Here is a 21,670-nt window from a genome sequence, read left to right on the forward strand (position 1 = left end):
GCCAGCTTTGGAGGCTTTCCATGCAACCATCAATAATAACACGAGGCTGGACGAGGTGGCTCATGCCTGTAATCCCAGCACTTTGGGAGGCCGAGGCGGGTGGATCACTTGAGGTCAGGAGTTCGAGACCAGCCTGGCCAATATGGTGAAACCCCATCTCTACTAAAAATACAAAATTAGTTGGGCATGGTGGTGCATGCCTATGACCCCAGCTACTTGGGAGGCTGAGGCAGGAAAATCACTTGAACCTGGGAGGCAGAGGTTGCAGCGAGCCGAGATCACACCATTGCACTCCAGCCTGGGCAACAAGAGCAAAACTCTGTCTCAAAGTAAATAAACAAATAAAATAATAATAATAACACAAGTTGTGTGTCTTTCCATGAGCAGCCCTTTCCTGCATTCGGCTCTGCATTGGTGCTGTGCGGAAGACACTAGGACTACCCTTAGGCCCCAGACAGAGGAACCCATGTCTATGGGCTCCCAGAGGGGCCCTCCTGAGGCTGCACACCTTCCCACAAGGTCATATACACATTCCACAGGGTCCAAGGGATGTGACCACCATGAGCCAGTACCCTCCAACTTCTAAATTGAACCCTGGGTACACCAGGCCCCAGAGTCCCTGCCCATGGGCCTCTCCCCCATTCATTCAGCTGAGGGTGGAGAGGCACACTGGTGTGTACCCAGGCTTAAGGCTGGACAAGGGGGCTGTGCTTGGGGATTGAGCTTGAATGGAAGGTGGGTTGTCCCTCTGCATGGACCAGAGCTGCTCAAGTGGGAGGACAGAGCTTGGAATGGCAGGAGAAGAGGGGTGAGGGGCAGGCCACAGGCCAGGGCCTCAGATGGAGGCTGGCACTCCCCAGCCACCACTTGCTGGATCCAGCTCCAAGGAGCCTGGGAACTTTACATTCTAAGGTGGCCTCCAGCTCACCACGAAAATAAGCACACCAAGGCGGGAGGGCAGGGTAGTTTGTGCCTAACAGCGTATTAGCCTGACATATAACTTCTCAATACTGAGAGAGTATTTGCAGCATTTGTCATCTCAGGGTAGAACTCTGCCAGTGCCAGGGGTGTCCTGTGTCATCCCAGTGGTTTTCTCGACCACTGACCCACAGGGGACAACACATTTGTCAAATAAGGAAAGTGCTGGGCCCGAGCCTTTCAATACACAAGTATAGAATAACAGGCTTAAAGGCTACAAATAGCATCAAAGCACGAGGGATGATAATGCCTCTAGAGACCAGGTTCAAGTTCCCATGTGACAAGTGTCACCTCCACCCTTGGTGCCACTTGCACAACAAGGGTATTAGCTTCTCTCCTCCCCCAGGGCCTGTCTAGGATCCCCCTTGGTAACCTGGACCTGTCTCTTCCCTTCCCATACTCCAGAATGAGCCCCTGGGCCCAGGTCAGGCACCTGAGACTCAGATGGACAACCTCCTGTGCCCCCTGCCCCTCTCCTCTTGCTCATTCTTGCTGGTTTTGCCATCCTGGCAGAAGTCATCAGAATGACAGTGATAGTTATGAGCACTCATCTTGTGTAGGCTCTGACCTTCACATTCACCCTGGACGGGGCTCTAGTGCCATCCTCATTTTACAGACAGACAAAATGAGGCTCAAATTGGGGCTAATCCTGTGCCTAAGGTCACAGTTGGTAAGGGGCAGAGCCTGGAATTGAACACACATCTCTCCGAGTCCCAGAGCCAACACATCTGCCCCCAAGGCTAGAAACCACAGATCAGAGGGACCTTCTGGGCATTCCTCTGTGTCATGGGACAAGTCACTTGCTGACCTCTGTTTCCCTGGGGAAGTGGCTTTGGGGGATACCTGGGGTCATCTAGAGCTGAGGGATCCTGGGAATCCAGGAGTGGAGCTGGGGCAGCCTGAGAATGAGGCCCACCCCACTCCAGCTCAGATGACCAGTCCCAAGGGCCCAATCAGGCCAGCCTTGGATCAGGCCATAAGTGGGAACAAAACAGTCAGGGAGCTTGCCTCTCCCGCTTTGTTTATGGTCTGGGAGCTGAGAATATTTTGAATTGTTGTGTTTGGGGAGGGAGGGAAAAATAACCAAATATAAGAAGGCAGTCACTGGGAGGCCCGGGCAAGAATGCAGAGGAATCAGGCCTGCCTGGGGATGTCTGGGCCACCGGAATGCTCGGAGGCCCAGCACCCTCTAGCTCAAGGATCCAGCACTGATGAGACATTCACGTTGCCTGGAGAGCTTTATCTTAAAGAACGAAGGACAAAGAAGAAGAAGAAGGAGAAGGAGAAGAAAAAGAAGCAGCAGCCGCTGCCACCATCTCATGCCCATTTAAATGAGAATTTCTGAGCGTGGGACCCCAGGCATCAGAACTTTTTCAGTTTCTCCTTGGGCCACCAAGGTTGAGAACTGGTACCTCCTGTAGCAGTGGTTCTGAAACGCCAGCTGTCTCGGAAGCCCCTGAAGTGCTTGTTAGACAGGACCGTGCCCCACCACAGAGTTTCTGATTCATTAGGTCTGGGCTGGGCTGGGGCTTTGTTTTTCTAACAAGTTCCCAGGTGAAGCTGCTAGTCTGGGGGCCAGACTTTGTGAGCCTCTCCCCTGCATTCTCAGGACTCCTTTTGTGGCTTGTGGACCCACAGCCTGGGATGTCTCCCAGGAGCTTGTTAGAGATTCAGAATCTTGGCACAGAAGCTCACACCTGTAATACCAGCATTTGGGGAGGCTAAGGCTGGAGGATTGCTTGAGCCCAGAAGTTTGAGATCAACCTGGGCAACATAGAGACACCTCATATCTATTTTAAAAAGCAGTCTATGGCCATACCACCCTGAACGCGCCCCATCTCATCTGATCTCAGAAGCTAAGCAGGTTTGGGTCTGGTTAGTACTTTGGTGGGAGACTGCCTGGGAATAACGGGTGCTGGAGGCTTTTGGTTTGGCCGGGCGCAGCGACTCATACCTGTAATCCGAGCACTTTGGGAGGCTGAGGCGGGCAGATCATGAGGTCAGGAGATCGAGACCAGCCTGGCCAACATGGTGAAACCCCATCTCTACTAAACATACAAAAATTAGTTGTGTGTAGTGGCAGGTGCCTATAATCCCAGCCACTTGGGAGGCTGAGGCAGGAGAATCGTTTGAACCCGGGAGGTGGAGGTTGCAGTGAGCCGAGATCGCACCATCGCACTCCAGCCTGAGCAACAAGGTGAGACTGTCTCAAATAAATAAATAAATAAATAAAATAAAAATGCGGAGCGTGATGGCTCACACCTGTAATCCCAGCACTTTGGGAGGCTGAGGCAGGTGGACTGCTTGAGCTCAGGAGTTTGAAACCAGCCTGGGCAACATGGCTAAACCCTAGTCTCTATAAAAAATACAAAAATTAGCTGGGCATGGTGGCTCATGGCTATAGTCCCAGCTACTTGGGATGCTGAGGTGAGAGAATGGCTTGACCCTAGAAGGTGGAGGCTGCAGTGAGCTGTGATCATGCCACTGCACTCCAGCCTGGGTGACAGAGTGAGATCCTGTCTCAAAAATAAATAAATAAATAAATAAATAAATAAATAAAATAGAAGGCCGGATGGGTGGCTCACCCCTGTAATCCCAGCACTTTGGGAGGCCGAGGCAGGCAGATCATCTGAGGTCGGTAGTTTGAGACCAGCCTGACCAACATGGAGAAACCCCTTCTCTACTAAAAATACAAAATTAGCCAGGTGTGGTGGCACATGCCTGTAATCCCAGCTACTTGGGAGGCTGAGGCAGGAGAATCACTTGAACCCAGGGGGCAGAGGTTGCAGTGAGCAGAGATCGCACCATTGTACTCCAGCCTGGGCGACAAGAGCGAAACTCCATCAGAAGAAGAAGAAGGAGGAGAAGGAGAAGGAGAAGGAGAAGGAGAAGGAGAAGAAGAAGAAGAAGAAGAAGAAGAAGAAGAAGAAGAAGAAGAAGAAGAAGAAGAAGAAGAAGAAGAAGAAGAAGAAAAGAAGAAGAATAAATAAATAAATAAATAAATAAATAAATAAATAAATAAATCAATAAGAAAGAAAGAAAGAAATTCAGAATCTCCAACCCCACCTCAGACCTACTGAGTCAAATTCGTATGTTAACAACATCCCGCCGTGAGTATATGCACTTTTCAGTTGAAGCGGGACTGGAAGGTCACCTTGGCTAACCTCATGCCATTGATGGGGAGACCGAGGCAGAGGAAGATGGAGGTCCCTCTGGGTTACAGAGCCACTAAGGATCCACTCATGGCTTGGAATTAGGTCTCTGCAGAGGAGATGGGGAGGGAAGGGGGCTCTTGTGGGTAGAGCCGAATGCATAGTCTTAAAGACCGGCCCCTTTCTCCATAGCTACACAAATGGTTTGCTTTGCAGTCTGTGGAATGGGGGTGGGAGTGTGGGGGGAAACTGTAGGCAGCTCCAGCTCCATTCATTCAGCAGAATGTGTTGGACATCTGCCATGGGGCTGGGCACTGCTGTAGGCCCTGGGGACACATGAAGTGGGCAGTCTAGTGTGAAAACAGACAGAAACAAGTCAATATGTAAATGATCAAGGTCCACTCACCCGTTATCCAAGTTAGAATGAGAATAAAATGAGGTGATGGCTTAGGGCTGGTGCAGGGGAGGGAGGAGGCAGCCGGGGCTATCTGAGAAATGGTGGTCTGGGAAGGTCTCTGGGGATGAGACACCGGAGCTGAGGCCTAGGGAGGAGGACCCAGCCCTGGGAAGGGCTGAGGGGAAGTGCCTGGGGCAGGGAACAAGACAGGGGCAAAGGCCCTGAGGCAGAAAGAGGGGAGCCTGGAGTTGGAGGGAAAGCCAGGAGGCCAGAGAGGCTGGGGGTGAGGGAGGCAGAGGAGAGTGGCGGAGGTTCGGGCAGGAGTTATCTCAGTGGCTGCCAGGAGTGTGGCTTAGTGGCAGTGTGGTGGGGGCCACCGGGTGGTTCAAAGTAGGAAGGAAGCCTGAGTGGGTCTGGAAGTCTGGGGGTTTTCCTTGGGATTTTTACTGAGGTCTACACTTCCTACAGTGAAATGTGACAGCACGTACTGGTGTGGCCTGCCCCAGGTAAGGATGGAGCCCCTTCCTATCCCTCAGGTTCTCTCATACACCACCCACCCCACACCACCCCACATCACCCCAACCCCCTCACCCCACTACACCCCATCCCCACCCCATGCCACCCCCTCACCCTATGCCACTGCACCCCACCCCACCTCACCTCATACCCCACCCCATCCCATTCCACCTCACCTCACCTCACCCCACCTCACCTCACACCCCATCCCACCCCATCTCACCTCACGCCCCACCCCACCCCACTCCACCTCACCTCACAACCCACCCCACCCCACCTCACCTCATGCCCCACCCCACCCCACCTCACCTCACGCCCCACCCCACCTCACCTCACCCCACCTCACCTCACACCCCATCCCACCCCATCTCACCTCACGCCCCACCCCACCCCACTCCACCTCACCTCACCCCCTACCCCACTCTATCCCACTCCACCTCACTCCTCCCCCAACCCATTCCCCACCCCACCCCACTCCACCTCACCCCACCCCCACCCCACTCCACCCCCCAACCCATGTCCCCCCCACCCCACTCCACCTCACTCCATCCCCACCCCACCTCACCCCACTCCACCTCACCCCACCCCCACCCTACTCCACCTCACCCCACCCCCATCCCACTCCACCTCACCCCACCCCCACCCCACCCCATCTCCCATCCCACCCCACCCCACCCCCACCCCATCTCCCACCCCCACCCCATCTCCCACCCCACCCCACCCCACTCCACCTCACCCCACCCCCCACCCCACTCCACCTCACCCCATCCCTCCTCACCTCTGGAGGCAACCACTGCTCCTATTCCCATGACCCTCATTCACTCTGCCTGACTTTGAAGTCCATGTACAGGGACCCACTGCAGGGCATCTGGTCCGTGGCTCTGGCTTCTCTCACTGGGCTCACTGTGTTTTGGAGACATACCCCTCTGCCCCCTCGGTTTGGAGCCTCTCATAGCCTGTTCCTTTTCACCTGTGAATTACAGTCCTTCCATCTGTTTTTCCATTCTTCTATTGACAGATACAACCAGGGCTGTTTCCATTTTGGACTGTATGAATACCACTGCCATTCATAAGTCTTTGGGTGAACAAACATTTTCATTTCTCTCTGGTCAATTACCTGGGTGTGCAATTGCTGGCTCACAGTGTTGTGTTTAATCTTATAAGAAATTTATAACCTTATCGGAAACTGCCAGAGTAGCTGGGCGTGGTGGTGTGCCTATAACCCCGGTTACTTAGGAGGCTGAGGTGGGAGGATCACTGGAGCCCAGGAGTTCAAGGCCAGCTTGGGCAACAGCATTTTTTAGAGACTTTGTCTCAGGAAAAAAAAAAAAGATAAAAGTAAAAGAAACGAAACTACCAAATTGTTTGCTGCAATGGCTATACGCCATAGAGAGTCCCAGGAGTGGAGATGGGCTGTCGGGGAGGAGAGGAAGCCAGGGAGGAAGATGTCCCCTGCAGTCAGCCAGAAGGGAGAGAACATGGCCCGGCCTGGGGTGGCTGTGAAGCTGGAGAGCATCTGTCTGCAGTGCTAGTGAATGACTAAATGTGCTGTGGGTCCCCAGTTCCCTGCAGGGCTGTCTCCAACACTGACAACTTCCCTGTCTGTCCACCTCTGGGGTAATTTTGCTTGCCCACCAAGGGAGAAGAGGAAGTGAGCCCAGGCACTTGCCACCCACAGACCACATCCTGCAAGGGTTTCCTGGGGTCCACTGTGCTCCAGGCCCCATGCTGGGACTGCTTGGCATCCCTGCCTCCTGGGTGTTCTCTTTCTGAGGCTCCAAGTTTGGCAGAGACCCAGGATGCAAGAGGGCAATGGGCAAAGTGCTTGGCAGGAGGGAGCAGCAAGGGTGAAGTCCTGGAGGCAAGAAAGCCTGGAGCATACAGGTGGTAGGGGTAGGTGGGAGTCCTGCTTTCCAGAGTGCTAGACTGTATGCCAGGGACCTGGCTAGATGCTTCACATCAATCACGTCCACTCACTCCACACAATAATCTGCAGCAGAGGGGTTATGATTAACAGGCTGTACAAATCAAGAAACCGAGGCACAGAGAGGTCACATTATTCACTCTAGGTCACACAGCCCATGAGGGATGGAACTGAGATTTGCATGCGGGCAAGAGGAGGCTGGTGGGCAGGAAGCAGATCCCTGAAGGCCCAGATGCTCTGACAAGGCTCTGCAGCCACCTACACACCCAGGGAAATGGACACACTGCAGTGTGCCCAGGAGATGCTGGCCAGGTCAGGGAGGCAGCCACTCAGCAGCCCTGCCACTGACCCTTGGTCTCTTCAGGGCTGCTCCCAGGGATGATGTTCTGAGACGTGTAAGACGCGGACCAGACAATCCTCAATCTCCAGCAAGATCCCTGAGCTGGCCCTGTGGCCCAGGATGGGCTGCAGCTCCCACAGCATTGCAACAACTCTTGTTGGCGGCCTGATAGATGAGACAAACTCTTCCCTAGCAAGGGACGAGAAGTTTTGATCAAAGTCCTGGATCAATTTTATTTTACTATTGAGAGCTGCTAAAGTAAGTAATCATAAAGTAGGCTTTGAAAAATCTCATTCACTGCCTCTAAGTGGACAGCTGTAGACTACAGCCTGAAAATTGGCCCTCCAGGAGCTCTGTCCAGCAATCAATTTTCATTCTTGAAATGAGAAGAATTAGTCCCAGTGGAATTTCAGCCTAGTCTACGGTTCTGAGGGGAACCTCTGCCTGGCTTTCCCTGAAGCTCCCTCCTTGTTGCCAAAGCTTTTCATTTCCCTTGGTACTCAGTTGTCTTCCAGGGGGCAGGGTGCACAAAGTGCATCATGGATCTCAAATTCAGCTCCCTGCAAGGGCCGGTAGGTGACAGAAAGGAGCAAACTAGCTAGGAGGGAGCTGTGGCCCCCTGGGGAGCCCATGTCCCCATGTGAGAGGGTGGCTAATGCCCCTCAGCTCCAGGACATTGTAGACAGGTGGGTAATGGGCCTGGGGGGCCCCATTCTGCCATATTTCAAGATAAACCAGGCATTCAGGTTTCGTTGTTGTTGTTATTGGTGTTGTTTGGAGACAGGGTCTTGCTCTCTCGCCTAGGCTGGAGTGCAGTCGTGTAATCATAGCTTACTGCAGCCTTGACCTCCTAGACTCAAGTGATCCTCCTGCCTCAGCTTCCTGAGTAGCTGGGACCACAGTCACGCACCACCATACCCGGCTAATGTCTTAAAAATTTTTGTTAGAGATGAAATTTTACTTTGTTGCCCAGACTGGCTAGATTTTTAAAATGTGAAATCTTCCACATTTTTATTCATAAAAATTAACTCCAAACACATTAAAGCTCAGTGATGGCCAAAGAAGCGCATCTGGGAACTGGATTCGGTTTAAGGCCCTCAGTTTGAGACCTCTAATCTCCTCAGAATGGCTCAATGAGGCAAGGTGTATTTTATCTCATATTACAATGAGGAAACTGAGGCTCAGAGAGCAGGCCTGCAGGCCCAAGCCACGCAGCTGGGAAGCCACAGAGCTGAGGTGGAGCTAGGGTCTGTGGCCTCCCACACTGAGCTCTCTCCACCCTGTGCATGCCTCTAGCTTTGGCACTGGCTCCTCCTGGTCCCCGCTCTGGTCTGACCATCTCTTTTCCACCTCATCTGTCACCTCTCCCTGGGGCTGAGGTTGGGGATCTTCTTGCCTCCTCCTCCTCCTTTCTCTCTTTGGGGCTAGGTTTTTTGTCTGGCAATTGCCCACCCAGAATCCCCTCATTCAAGATTGTAACCTCTGGAGCCAGGTGGCCTCGGTTTGAATTCCAGCTCTACCATCTGCCAGCTGAGTGACCTTGGGGAAGTTACTTAACTTCTCTGTGACTCAGTTTTACCTTCTATAAAACAGAAGAAATAATTGTACCAATCTCATAGGGGTGTTGTCAGGATGAAAAGGGTTAACTTATTAAAATGCATTTAACTATGCAGGGTACATAATTAGGTGCCAAAGAAAAGTAAGTTAAAGCCAGACGTGGTGGCCTGTAATCTCAGCACTTTGGAAGGCCGAGGCGGGCGGATCACCTGAGGTTGGGAGTTTGAGACCAGCCTGACCAACATGGAGAAACCCCGTCTCTACTAAAAATGCAAAAGTAGCCAGGCGTGGTGGGGCATGACTGTAATGCCAGCTACTTGGAAGGCTGAGGCAGGAGAATCGCTTGAACCCAGGAAGCGGAGGTTACAGTGAGCTGAGATCACACCACTGCACTCCAACCTGGGCGACAAGAGTGAGTCTCAAAAAAAAAAAGAAGAAGAAGAAGAAGAAATACCACACAGGTCAGCCCTGCCACCAACAACCTTGCTCTCAGGCCTTTGCACGGCAGGCACCTCTGCTAGAACTTGCTTCCTCTCCTGCTGGCTTCACTGCTCGTGGCTTAGTCAAAGCCTCCTTTTGGTTCAAACCTCAACCCCAGAGTCCCCTCCCCACGCCAGGACCTGCCCCTTTGCTTCAGCCTTTGTGCCCTGTGCGGCCACACATGCACAGGGCGTCTGAGGAGTTTTTGCTTGATGTCTGTTCCTGCAGCTCATGAGGGAACCTCATATCTGAAGCAGAGGGATATGGGACACCCAGTCACTTCTCTTCCTCAGCTTTTGTTTTCTCACCTATAAAAGGGTACGGTGATCCTGAACTCAAAGGAGAGTGCTCAGGTGGCCAGAAGCAGATGTCACGTGGGCCACTGGGACCCTAGAGGCACTGCTGGTCCCCAGGTGCTTCCTGGAGGAAGGGGCCACCTGGGGCCAGCAGAGAAGGGTGAGGAGGGCACCAGAGGAAGACAAGGAAGGGCATATGCCCAGTGGTCCTTGTCTGGCTTGGCTGGAGCCAGTATGAGGAGCACCCACCGGAAGGTCAGGTTGGAGTCCGACGGCAGGGGCCTCCAGGGAGAGACAGTGTCACTTCAGGATGCTCCTTAGCATCCTGGGGCTGTACAGGGAGAGCAGCTGCAGAGCCCTTCCAGGCGGGGATCTTGGCCCGAGTGGGATGGCTCTTGGTCAGACCTGTGTGGTATTTCTTCTTCTTCTTTTTTTTTTTTTTGAGACTCACTCTTGTCGCCCAGGTTGGAGTGCAGTGGTGTGATCTCGGCTCACTGCAACCTCCGCCTCCCGGGTTCAAGCGATTCTCCTGCCTCAGCCTCCTAAGTAGCTGGGATTATAGGGGCCCGGCACCACACCCGGCTAATTTTTGTACTTTTAGTAGAGACGGGGTTTCGCCATGTTGGCCAGGCTGGTCTCGAACTCCTGACCTCAGGTGATCTGCCCCCTCGGCCTCCCAAAGTGCTGGGATTAGAGGCGTGAGCCACCACGCCTGGCCGGCATTTCTTCTTTTATTCTCAGTGTAAATGGTGGAAGGATCGGCTCTCTCCTCCCTGCCTCCCAGGTGCAGAGGGAGAGAGGGGGAACAGGGGAAAGCTGGGGTTGGGGGTTCTCACAGCGTTTCCCTCTCATGTTGCCAGGGCAGGGCTGTGAAAAATGGTCCCTGAGGGCCCGTTCATTCAAATAAGGACAAGAATAATGGCACACTCCCCATCTCCATTTAAAAATAGTCACATTAGCTGACACTGGCTTGGCACTTCCTAGATGCCGGGTGTGTTCCGAGGTCTCTATGCTGTTAACCTTGGATCTTCGTAACAGCCAGAGGAGACAAGCGCTACTATTTTTCCTTTCCATTTTATAGATGAGGACACTGAGGCACAGAAATTGTGAGTCACTTGCCCAGGGTCACACAGCCATGGCAAGGCCAGGATTCTGGAGCTCTGTACCTGGCTTCACACCACAAGCTCAGGCCACCCTCCCGCCCCTGGTGAGAGCTCGGTGACCGTGCCGACTATTGGGAGGGGTATACCGAGTCTCCCAGAACGTGGACGATCGCCCAGGGGAACGGAGTGGAGTGCAAGCCCGGTATGGTCTGCACCTGGCTGCTCCAGGAGCCCTGGGCCTCATCCTAGGAGCCTGGAGGAGAGGCGAGCGGTGGAGTTTGGAGGCTGTTGTGAAGGAGGGGACTAGGTGGGTCGGGTCGGGTCTGTCCTGCTCTTCTTTCGCAGGCAGGAGGCGCCCAGGGCGGACTGCCGCACCTGGCAACGAACGTTCGCCGCGCAGCCTGAGGGTGTGCGCGCGCGCTCGGCGAGCCCGGGTTCTTTGTGTGTCCGAGCCCATGCGCGCGTGCGTGTATGCGTGTGTGTGTGCATGTGTGTGTGTGAGCGCGTGTGTCCGCACTTGGGGCGGGGCTAGACGCCCAGGCCCCGCCCCGGCCCCGCCCCCGGCCCGGCCGAGCTGGTATTTTTCCACCCAGCAGGATGGGTGATGCTGAGAGCTGCCTGCTCAGACAACAGACACGCGAGGTCAGGAAGAAGCCGCTTATAAATTACCGCTTCCTTCGCGCCGCCGCCAACGCCGAGCCCCGAGGACCGCAAGCCCAGAGGCCGAGCTGCGCCAAGAGGGAGTGCGGAGCGTTCACCCCTCGGGTCAGAGAGCGAGCGGGCAGGCAGCCCCTGGCCGGCGCAACCGGGCGCAGCCGAGCAGAGCGCGGACGGCGCCGCAGCCACCCCAGGTACCCGAGGGACGGGGAGCCGGGCGCGCAGCCGGCGCTGCCCGCCGTCTGCAGCCCCTCCCCATCCCCGCGTCTCCGCAGTCCCGGCCTCCTCCCCTCCGCGTGCGCCCATCCGGCGCCCCTTTCACCACCACGGAAGGGACCGAGGGTCGCCTGCTCAGTCCCGCTGGCGGGGCTGTTATTGTTTCCCAGGCGAAAGGGCTCCGGCTCCTGGTGCGGGCGGCAGGGGTGTGTGTGTGGGGGGGGGTGTGTGTGTGGGGGGGGGGTGTGTGTGTGTGTGTTTGTGTGTGGTATGTCTGTGTGTCTTTCTCGGTCAGAATGCCTACATGTGCCTCCGTATCCCCGTGTCTATGTTTCTGAGGGTGGCTGTTTCACCGTGTCCCCAGCAGCGTGCACATGTGTGTTCCGGGGCATGTCTGCTATTCTCTGTGTGCTGGGCTGTGTGTGTGTGCCTGTGTGTATGTGTGAGAGATACCTGAGTGTGCTGTCTTTGGATGTGTGCTCTTGTGTGTCCCCGTTTGTGTCTGCATGAATGTGTTTGGGGGGGCCTGCGTCTTCCAGGCCCTGGCCGGGTACACGTGCGTGTCCCTGAGTGTGGTTGTGTCTCCAGGTCCCTGGTTGTAGGCACTTATGTGTCCTCGGCTGTACCCAAGAGGGCGTCCCCGGTGCCTAGAGGGTCAAATGGCCAGAGCTGGTTTTCCCGGGCCGGCGCTGAGTGGGGAGAGGTGATAGAGCAGCATGGCTCCATAGGTGCATGCACTCCATAGGTGGTGTGCAGGTGGCAGCGACGGCGTCCAGCAGTCCAAGTGGTGGGACCAAGGCCCGGAGGGGCAGCCAAGGGGTAGTGGACAGCCGGCAGGGCCAGCAGGACACTTCCTCCTCCAGACTATTTCTCTTCCTTCTGTGGGTTCCTCTTTTGAGTAGGAGATTCTCGTCCCCCTCCCACTAGGGAAGCCGCACAGAGAGAATTCCAGGGACCTCCTCCTACAGCCTCAAAGCTTCAGCCTGGACTTCAGCCTGGACTGGAGAGGAGACCTGTGGGCAGCTCTCCCAGGCAGGGAGGTGTGTGCCGGGCAGGGCCACCGGCCTGGCTATTTTGGTCACTGTCGGGCCTCTGCCAGATCCCGGCATCCCTAGGACCAGCCCCAAAAGCTTGGGAGGCAGCCTGGGCCCCTGTTCCCTGCCTGGGGAAATAAATCAGCTCAGTAATTGCCCAGACACTTGAATGGAGGGTCTTCGGGCTGAGGTTTACTGGCGCATGGCTCCATTTGGACTTCAATAAATTGGCCCCCGCTTTGGCACAGCTGACGTTCAAGTAAATGTCACTGAGGAGATCTTTTTAAAATTTCTTTTTAATTTTTTGTTGGCTAGAAGGGAGGGGATCTTGTCCAGAGTCTCCTAACCAGAAGGAGTTTATTTTTATGAGAGAGAGAGCGGGTGAGTGCTTAGCAACCACCTGCCTCCATCTCGACCAGGGAGTCACCCAGGGAGTGTGGGGTGGGCATGAGGAGGTGGGGTGGGGGAGGAATTTCATCAAGATGGTGTTGGAGAGGATCTGAAGGGGGCCTAGCATGGCTAAGAACCCCCAACAGGGTGGGACTGGTGGAATGGTGGGAGGTGTTAGGCCTGGCTCAGCCCCCAGTTGACCTTGGGCAACCCTTTTTCAGCCTCAGTTTCCTTACCTGTAAAATGGGTGGGGCAGACTGGTTATAGAGTAAACCAGGGACCAGAGGTAGGAGCTTGTCCCCAGGGAATTGATTGAAGTCCTGTGCTTTGTTTTAATGGGCGAGTGACCTTGGTTGATTCCCTTCGTTTCTTTGAGCCTCGGCTTGGCTGCCTGGGCAGCAAGGACGCCAGTGCTGGCCTCACTACGTCCTTGAGGGGATTGAGGGAGATGAGGTTGAATAAGCTTGTGGTAAGCTGTAAAGCCGGGCTCGGCTGTAGAGCTGCTGATTAGAGGGTGTCACGAGGTCCCGGGTCACTGTGGTGTATGGCAAGGGCCAAGGTGCATTCTGGAGGCTTTGTCCTTCGGGGATACCCTTGTACTAACCCATGGCTCAGCTGCAATCATCCTCTCCTACCTCATTCCCGTCACCTCAACCTGTGGTGATTGGGCCACATCTGCTTTTCAGAGTCTGGAGGCCTGGTGAGCAGTACCCATTTTACAGATGGACAAACTGAGAGGCACCTAAGGGACTTTGCCTTGATTGGACAAAATTAAGTTTCAAAATGCTTTCCCTAGCTCAGCTGTGAGTTTTGGCCCCATGGGGCTTTGGTCGCTGATATCCTGGGGAGTTGAAATTGAACCAGGGCCTGGGGAAAATGAGGAACAAAGGTGCCCCAGTCCTCAGGGCAGGAGAGTGAGCCTATGGGACCCATTTGCACCTTGCCTCTGTCCCTAGTTACTCATTCTTCCTTCTTTGTGCCTTCCCCCGAGCCCTGCTACCCATTCTGCTGCAGGGGTCAGCCCTCCACAAGGCAATCCAGGCTCTGGGGACTGTGCTTTCTAACCTGAACTTGTCCGCCTGTCAGTTTGTCAAAGGATTTGGGAGCTGTACTTCTCTGAAAGTCTTTCCAAAGGTCCTGAATGATAAGACACTTGTGAGTCATTGCACACATTCCCGTATATAGAAAAGAGCTGAGAAGTAAATTATAAGGGCTCCCCAGAATGCAGCTCAGCTGCAGCCAGAGGGGATCTGCCTGGAATTGGGGTTGGCCTGGAATCCCAGGGCCACCCTGGCAGGTACATGCTGATCCCCCACTTCTGCAGGAGGTCATGAGCAAGAGTCAGATTCTTTGGGGCTGCATCTCACTTTCCTGTGCTTGCCAACTTGGCCAGAGTGTTCGTTTGAATTTATGGGTTCTGGGCAGGAGCTGTGGATCGGGAAATGCCTAAGTAAGCCTTCCAGTGAGAACGAGAGCACTTTTTTAATGTGCTTCATTTAGTTGGTTAATAGACCTTGGTTAAGGTCAGCTCTGGGCCAGCACTGGGTTCAGGGTAGAGTGTTGGCTTTCTAGGAGCTTCTGTCCCAGAGGTAGAAGCATGTGGTAGCTGCAATGGCCATTACCATCCATGGGGTACAGTGAAGAAGACCCAAGGAGCTGCTGAGTGTGCCAGTGAGGGTGGGGTAGTAGGCAGGAGGCACTTTTGCTTCCTAGAGGACACAGTATCGGAGTTGCCATTATCTGTGGGTGGAGAAACAGGATGGGCTGGCATTCTCAACAGGGGGCAGAGCAGCTACAAGGGCACAGTGGCGTGAAATAGCCAAGCATGTTTGTAGAACAGGTTCCCTGGGTCCTAGCTGGAGAGAGGAATAGGAGCCAGATGGTAGGGGGGTGTTTGATTTTTTCACATATAAAAATAGAGACAGGGTCTTACTATGTTGCCCAGGCTGGTCTCAAACTCCTGGGCTCAGGCAATCTTCTCGCCTCAGCCTCCCAAATTGTTGATTATAGGTGTGAGCCACCGTGCCGAGCTGGAGGGCCTTGAATGTTGTGTAAGTGGGCTTGGGCTTTCTCCCGAGGGCAGCAGGAATCACATTGGGTTTAGGGATAGTCGGGGAGAAGCCAGTCAAGCCTGGAGCCCAGGAGACCCCTGATGGTGAGTAAGGAACGGAGCTGGGGTCCAGGAGACCGAGAGTCACTGAGCCACTAAGCATTTTCTATACCAATGAGTCTTACCCTGAACTCCTTCTGTAAACATGGGGGTGAAGGCCTGGACATGCTATTTAACTGGTACACAGGCCATTAACTTTGACCTCCCGGAGCACACAGCCCTAGTGTCTCTAGGTGAGTTATGCCAGTCCTGAACGGGTCTGCAGAGTTTCCTTTCTTGTCTTACCTGGTCAGAGCCTTCATTTGTAAACCTGGGCAGAGGCTGATGCCAAGGGTGGGAGTTAGGGGTTACGAGAGGGAAAGCAGAGAGAGTGAGAAATTGCTGTTCTGTTTCTAAAGCTCCAGCGTGGTATGGCCAACCAACTTTCTCTTGGAAAAACCAACACACAAATAATAAACCACCTAAAACAAAAGAGTGGGCAGGGAATGATAGGGGAGGCAGGTGGACTGCCCTAACTGTGCTCAGGTATCAGAATTGCCTGGGATACTTAAAAACAAACACACATATTCAGCCAGACTCCCAGGCCCAGCCTGGACATACTGAATCAGAACTTGCAGGAGGGTGGAGCCTGGGAATCTGTATTTTTAAAGTTTTTCTTTTGTGTGTGTGTGTGTGTTTGTTTGTTTGTTTTTTTGACAGGGTCTCACTTTGTTGCCCAGGCTGGAGTACAGTGGTGCCATCAGGTTCACTGCAGCCTCGATCTCCTGGGCTCACGTGATCCTCCCACCTCAGCCTCCCAAGTAGCTAGGACTACAGGCATGCCCCACCACTCCAGGCTAATTTTTGCATTTTTTGTACAGATGAGGTTTCACCATGTTGCCTGGGCTGGTCTTGAACTCCTGGGCTCAAGTGATCCTCCCACCTCAGATGATTTTTTAAAAATATTTTTAAATTGAGTTATGATTTACATGCAGTAATATGCAAAGATTCTGTTACGGTTTGATGAGTTTTGACAAATGTATACACCGGTGTAACCACCACCCAAATCAAGATATAGAACATTTCCAGCACCTCTGAAAGTTGTCTTGTGCTCCTCACCTCACAAGACAGCCACTTTCTCCTTTTTCGTTTTCTTTTTCTTTTTGAGACAGAGTCTTATTCTGTTTCCCAAGCTAGAGTGCAGTGGCATGATCTCTACTGCAGACCTCCCCAGGCTCAGATGATCCTCCCACCTCACTTCCCGAGTAGTTGGGACTACAGGTGCACGCCACCACACCTGGCTAGTTTCTTTTATGTTTCTTGTAGAGAGAGGGTTTTGCTGTGTTGCCAGGCTGGTGTCAAACTTCTAGGCTTAAACGATCCACCCGTGCGGGCCTCCCAGAATCCCATGCTGGGATCACAAGCATGGACCACCATACCAGGCCCACTTTCTGATTTCTGTCACCATAAATTAGTTTTGCCAGTCTAAATCCTTATATAAATGGACTTATTTAGTGTGTACTCTTGTGTCCGTTTTTTTCTGCTTGACGTTGCTGGGATCCATCTGTGCTATTGAGTATATCAGGAGTTGATTTTTGTTTTTTTATTGCTGAGTCATCTCCCGTTGTATGGATGTCCCACAATGCGTTCATCCATGCTGTTGATGGACACTGTTTCCAGTTGGGGAGCGGCTATTACTAATAAAGCTTCTATATGCATATTTCTGTACGAGTCTTTTTATGGACATGTATTTTGCTTTCTCTAGGACTAGAGCTGCTGGGTTATAAGGTGGTAGATATGTGTTAACTTTTTGAAAAACTGGTAAATCATTCACTTTTAATTATAAAAGTAATATACCTCAAGCAATACAAAACTGCATAAACTAAAAAGTGATCCTTTCAGATCATTTAAAAAAAGTACAATCTGATCTTCAGTCTGTCCACCTGCCTGTCTATCATATCTCTTTCTTTTTTTTTTATTTGAGATGGAGTCTTGCTCTGTCACCCAGGCTGGAGTGCAGTGGCTTGACCTCGGCTGACTGCAACCTCCACCTCCCAGGTTCAAGCGATTCTTCTGCCTCAGCCTCCTGAGTAGCTGGGACTACTGGCACGTGCCACTATGCCTGGCTAATTTTTGTATTTTTAGTAGAGGCAGGGTTTCACCATGTTGGCCAGGCTGGTCTCTAACTCCCGACCTCAAGTGATCCGCCTGCCTCAGCCTTCCAAAATGCTGGACAGTATATCATATCTCTTTCTTAATATAAGGTTATACATTTCCCTCTGCATACAGCTTAAACTATATCCAGGTGTCCATGTGGACATAGACTCCTTTTTGTTACTTACTGGATCAGTTTTCAGTTGAGTTTTGGTTTCCTATTTGATCCAGGCATTATTTGGGATCTGTTTAGAAGCTAGCTGTAGTTTTTTTTTTTTTTTTTTTTTTTCTAAGACGGAGTCTTGCTCTGTCACCCAGGCTGGAGTGTGGTGGTGCGATCTCGGCTCACTGCAAGCTCCGCCTCCCGGGTTCGCGCCATTCTCCTGCCTCGGCCTCCCGAGTAGCTGGGACTTACAGGCATCCGCCACCACGCCCGGCTAATTGTTTTTGTATTTTTAATAGAGACAGGGTTTCACCGTGTTAGCCAGGATGGTCTCGATCTCCTGACACCGTGATCTGCCCGCCTCGGCTTCCCAAAGTGCTGGGATTACAGGCGTGAGCTACCGCGCCCGGCCAGTTTTGTTTTGTTTTTAACAAAAATGGCATGGTACTGTTCTTGGTTCTGCCACTTGGTCTATTCCAATAGCAGGCCATGTGGACTGCATGTCAGAACACACGGATCTGCCAGGCCATTCCAAACAGCCAGCCTGCATTTGGGAGCCACTGACTTCGGGTGTCCTGTCTGATCACCTCCAGTGCTGCCAGCTCAGTAAATGAAATACCCCCATGCAGGACTTGCCCCAGAGGGTGCTGAGGTGCCAGCTGAGCCAATTCAGCATTCTGAGAAGTGAAGGAACCCATATTTATTGAGCATCCATGGTGCTTTATCCCCCTTCCTGTCTCAGAGATGAGTTCATCAGAAAAGTGGATGGCCCCAGCCCACACTCAGCTAGGAGAGGGTGGAAGGAGCGCTGGACCCAGAGTCCACCTGATGCCTCAGCCCATCCTCGTCCCGCTGGCTGCACAGCAAACTTTCATGAGTGCCTACTGTGTGCTAGGCACAGGGCCAGGGCCAAGAGGGCAGGGAGGAATAAACAGCCCCTGTGCTCAAGGAGGGAGGGGAGATCTGTATCAGGAGGAGGTTAATGAACAATCTAAGATAGTTTATGCCAAGGCAGGCCAAGGATCCAGTCTGGGAATGCCGCCTCAGGTCTGAGGGAGAGCAGCCCCAGGGTGTGGAGTGTGGGGACTTTGGGGTTGTGTGATCATCCAGTTAACCTTCTCTGCCCACCCACTTTATGGATGAGGACACTGAGGTCCCAGGGAGGCACTTATCAACCCAGGAAGATAAAGCCATCAAAAGAGCCATTGTTGGCCAGGCACACTGGCTCACACCTGTAATCCCAGCATTTTGGGAGGCTGAGGCAGGCGGATCACGAGGTCAGGAGTTCAAGACCAACCTGGCCAACATGGTGAAACCCCATCTCTACTAAAAATACAAGAATTAGTCAGGTACAGTGGTGGGGCGCCTGTAATCCCAGCTGCTTGGGAGGCTGAGGCAGGAGAATCACTTGAACTTGGGAGGCGGAGGTTGCAGTGAGCCAAGATCTCACTACTGCCCTCCATCCTGGGTGATAGAGTGAGACTCCGTCTCAAAAAAAAAAAAAAAAAAAGAACCATTGTTCACAGATGTGGCTCCCTGTGCTCCCCCCTCCCAGCTGCATCCATCATGCATTGCTTATGTGAAACCCCCCTTGACAGGGAGGGATTTAAGGAAAGGGTTAATGCCACTGCCTCAAACCTTCGATGATATTTGTTCATGACTCTCAGATCCTGGATTTGTCACAAGTCACGGGAAAGCGGGTGGGAGGGCAAAGCTGTATCAATTGCAAAGACTCCTTATGGTTTGGCTGCTCAGGAGACACCCCCAGAACCCAGGATGGAGTTCCTAGAAAGCTCAGGAAGGAGCATGGTGAGCAGCTCTGGCCACTGCATGGAATAGAAAGTGGAAGGTAGGGAGATGGCTGGTGGTCGCCAGGAGAAGGGTTGGGCTGGCAATGGAAGGCTTCCTCCCTCAGTAGGTATCTGAGCAGGCCTGGGCTAGAAGGCAGAGGGCTAAGCCCTCGGGGTTCTGCTCATGTTGGGTCCTTCCCGACCCAGAGGCTCAGGACCACTCCTCTGCATGGTCTCTCCTCATGCTGGGAGGCCCTGAGAGGCCCTTCCTTTCCAGGACTTTTCTTTGCACATAAATGCCAAGTGACTCACTGCCATGTTCCAGTGGAAAGTCCTTAACCCAAGGCTGCCAGTTGCTTGGTTGGAGGTGGAGGAGTGTGGTTGGCCAGCGATTTCAGCAGAGTCATGCTTACTGGGTGAAGGGTGCCGGAAGAGGGAGGTCTTAAGGGACCTGCTGTCTTGCCCCAAGGCTAGTCAGCACCAAGAGGGAAGACTCAGGTCATGATTTCAAGGACATTCATTCCTTCGGAGATGACACCTGGTGGCTCCTCTGCAGGTGGACATCACACCAGCCCAAGACAACAGTCTCCTCACTAGCCTCTGTGCCTCCTGGATATCTCTGTGCCTCCTGGATACCTCTCTGTACCATCCGGGGACCAGCTCTCTGCATGTCACTCTGTTGCTCAAAAGCCTTCAGTGGTGGCTCCCTAGTGCTTTGTGAAATCAAGTCCAACCTCCTTAGCCTGGCGTTGGAGGCCCTTCACGATCTGGCTCTTGGCCAGTGTTCACGCTCACCTACCACAACTTCTTTCCTTGTTTGTAGTCTGGCTGGTTTCTGCTCCTAGCTAGACCAAGCGTCCAGCTCTCTCAGCCCCGCCCATGCTGGCCTCTCAGCTCACAAGGCCCTTCCTCCCATCACTCCTTATTCCCACTCTTAAGGGGCGAGCTTGGAGCTGCCTGCTCTAGGAGGCATTCCTTGAGCCTCTTAACAGTACCTGGCACATAGTAAGCACTCAAAAAAGATGACGTGAGTTAAAGTGGACTTAAGCTTCCCCTGCTCTGAGCCCTGTGGTCCTTTCCTCTGACCTGAGCTCAGACCTTTATGGTCTTACCTTATACCTATGCACCTGACTGGGGACACATCAGTGGGAGGGATGGATGCTCCAGCATCCAGTCTAGGGGTGTGGCACACAGTGGTTGCTCAACATAGAAATCAAGATAGCCTGATTCCTTCTACTCTGAAATGGGAACATATGGTTTGAACATCTGGGTGGCTCCACGCTTGGAAATTATATTCAACCATCACTATCCATCAATCCATCCATCCAACAAATATTTAGTTGTTCCAGGTCCTGTCCTAGGCCCTGGGGATGTGGCTGGTGAACAAGACAGACCAAACTGTACCCTTATGGAGCTGTCTGTCTGGCAGGGCTATGGATGTCAAACAAAAAATTACACATGCATGGCTAATGCCCTTTTAAAATCAAAGGCCCTACACCAGGCACTGCAACACCAGACTTAGAATGCCCCTGTCCTCTGGCTTGCTATGTGATCTAAGTGAGTCCTTTCTCCTCTCTGGTCCTGTAAGGGGTGGCCCAGATAGGTTTTGTGTTTAAGGGAAATACCTTCTGAATAAAGAGAGTAAAAACCATTCTATCCATTGTGGAAGCGCTTGTCACCACATGGGGTGCTCCTTTAAGGGACTCCTTTAAGGATGCAGTCATCCTCTTGGCGGCTTTTCAAGATGTCCCAGCCCTGCCTCTGAAAGGAGGTGTCCCGATTTGGGGACAGGAGTTCCAGAGTTACTCTGAGCAGAGCTGTAGCAACAGGCTTTTAGTGAAGAACGTTGCCTCAGGGAACAATAATGTGGATTCTTCTTCTACCACTGGTAGAAGAATATCGATTAGAACAGACTTTTAAAAAAAGAAAAGCAAAAGCTCGTCCAGGTGTGGTGGCTTACGCCTGTAATCCCAGTATTTTGGGAGACTGAGGCGGGTGGATTGCTTGAGTTCAGGAGTTCGAGACCAGCCTGGGCAACATGGCAAAACCCCATCTCTACAAAAAAGGCAAAAATTTGCCGAGTGTGGTGGCACACACCTGTAGTCCCAGCTACTCGGGAGGATGAGCCTGGTAGACAGACGTTTCACTGAGCTGAGATCGTGCCACCGCACTCCAGCCTGGGTGACAACAGTGAGACAGCAGGCCTAAGTGGGGCCTGGGGCCCTGAATTTCTAACCAACTCTCAGGCACTGTGGATGGTGCTGGTCTGGGGACCACTCTGAATCAAGGAGATAAACAGCGCTGTTGTGTGCCTCCTGTGCATTAAAAGCCAGACCCTGTGCTTCGTGAACATCCTCTCCTTAATCCTCACCAAAGACACCATTATTCCCATTTTGCACATGAAGACCCGAGGCCCTGCTGAGGGCAGATAATT

The 21,670-nt window shown here is 52.9% G+C and overlaps 1 protein-coding gene and 1 pseudogene across 9 annotated transcripts in view; both read left to right on the forward strand.

The window, feature by feature from the left end:
* Nucleotides 1-2,783: 2,783 nt before the first annotated feature.
* On the forward strand, nt 2,784-2,902 carry LOC123572042 (5S ribosomal RNA; annotated as a pseudogene).
* An 8,450-nt stretch (nt 2,903-11,352) lies between these two features.
* SLC6A6 (solute carrier family 6 member 6) overlaps nt 11,353-21,670 on the forward strand; it is an 87,593-nt gene continuing 77,275 nt past the window's right edge. For 8 of the 9 annotated variants that reach the window (XR_012431526.1, XR_012431527.1, XM_074033072.1 and 5 more), the window contains exon 1: nt 11,353-11,594. The gene's annotated coding sequence lies outside the window, so the exon portion shown is untranslated. The remainder of the gene's footprint in view (nt 11,595-21,670) is intronic. The other variant, XM_045385698.3, reaches the window with a different exon arrangement.

Source organism: Macaca fascicularis, chromosome 2 (assembly GCF_037993035.2).
Source record: "Macaca fascicularis isolate 582-1 chromosome 2, T2T-MFA8v1.1".
NCBI lineage: Eukaryota > Metazoa > Chordata > Mammalia > Primates > Cercopithecidae > Macaca > Macaca fascicularis.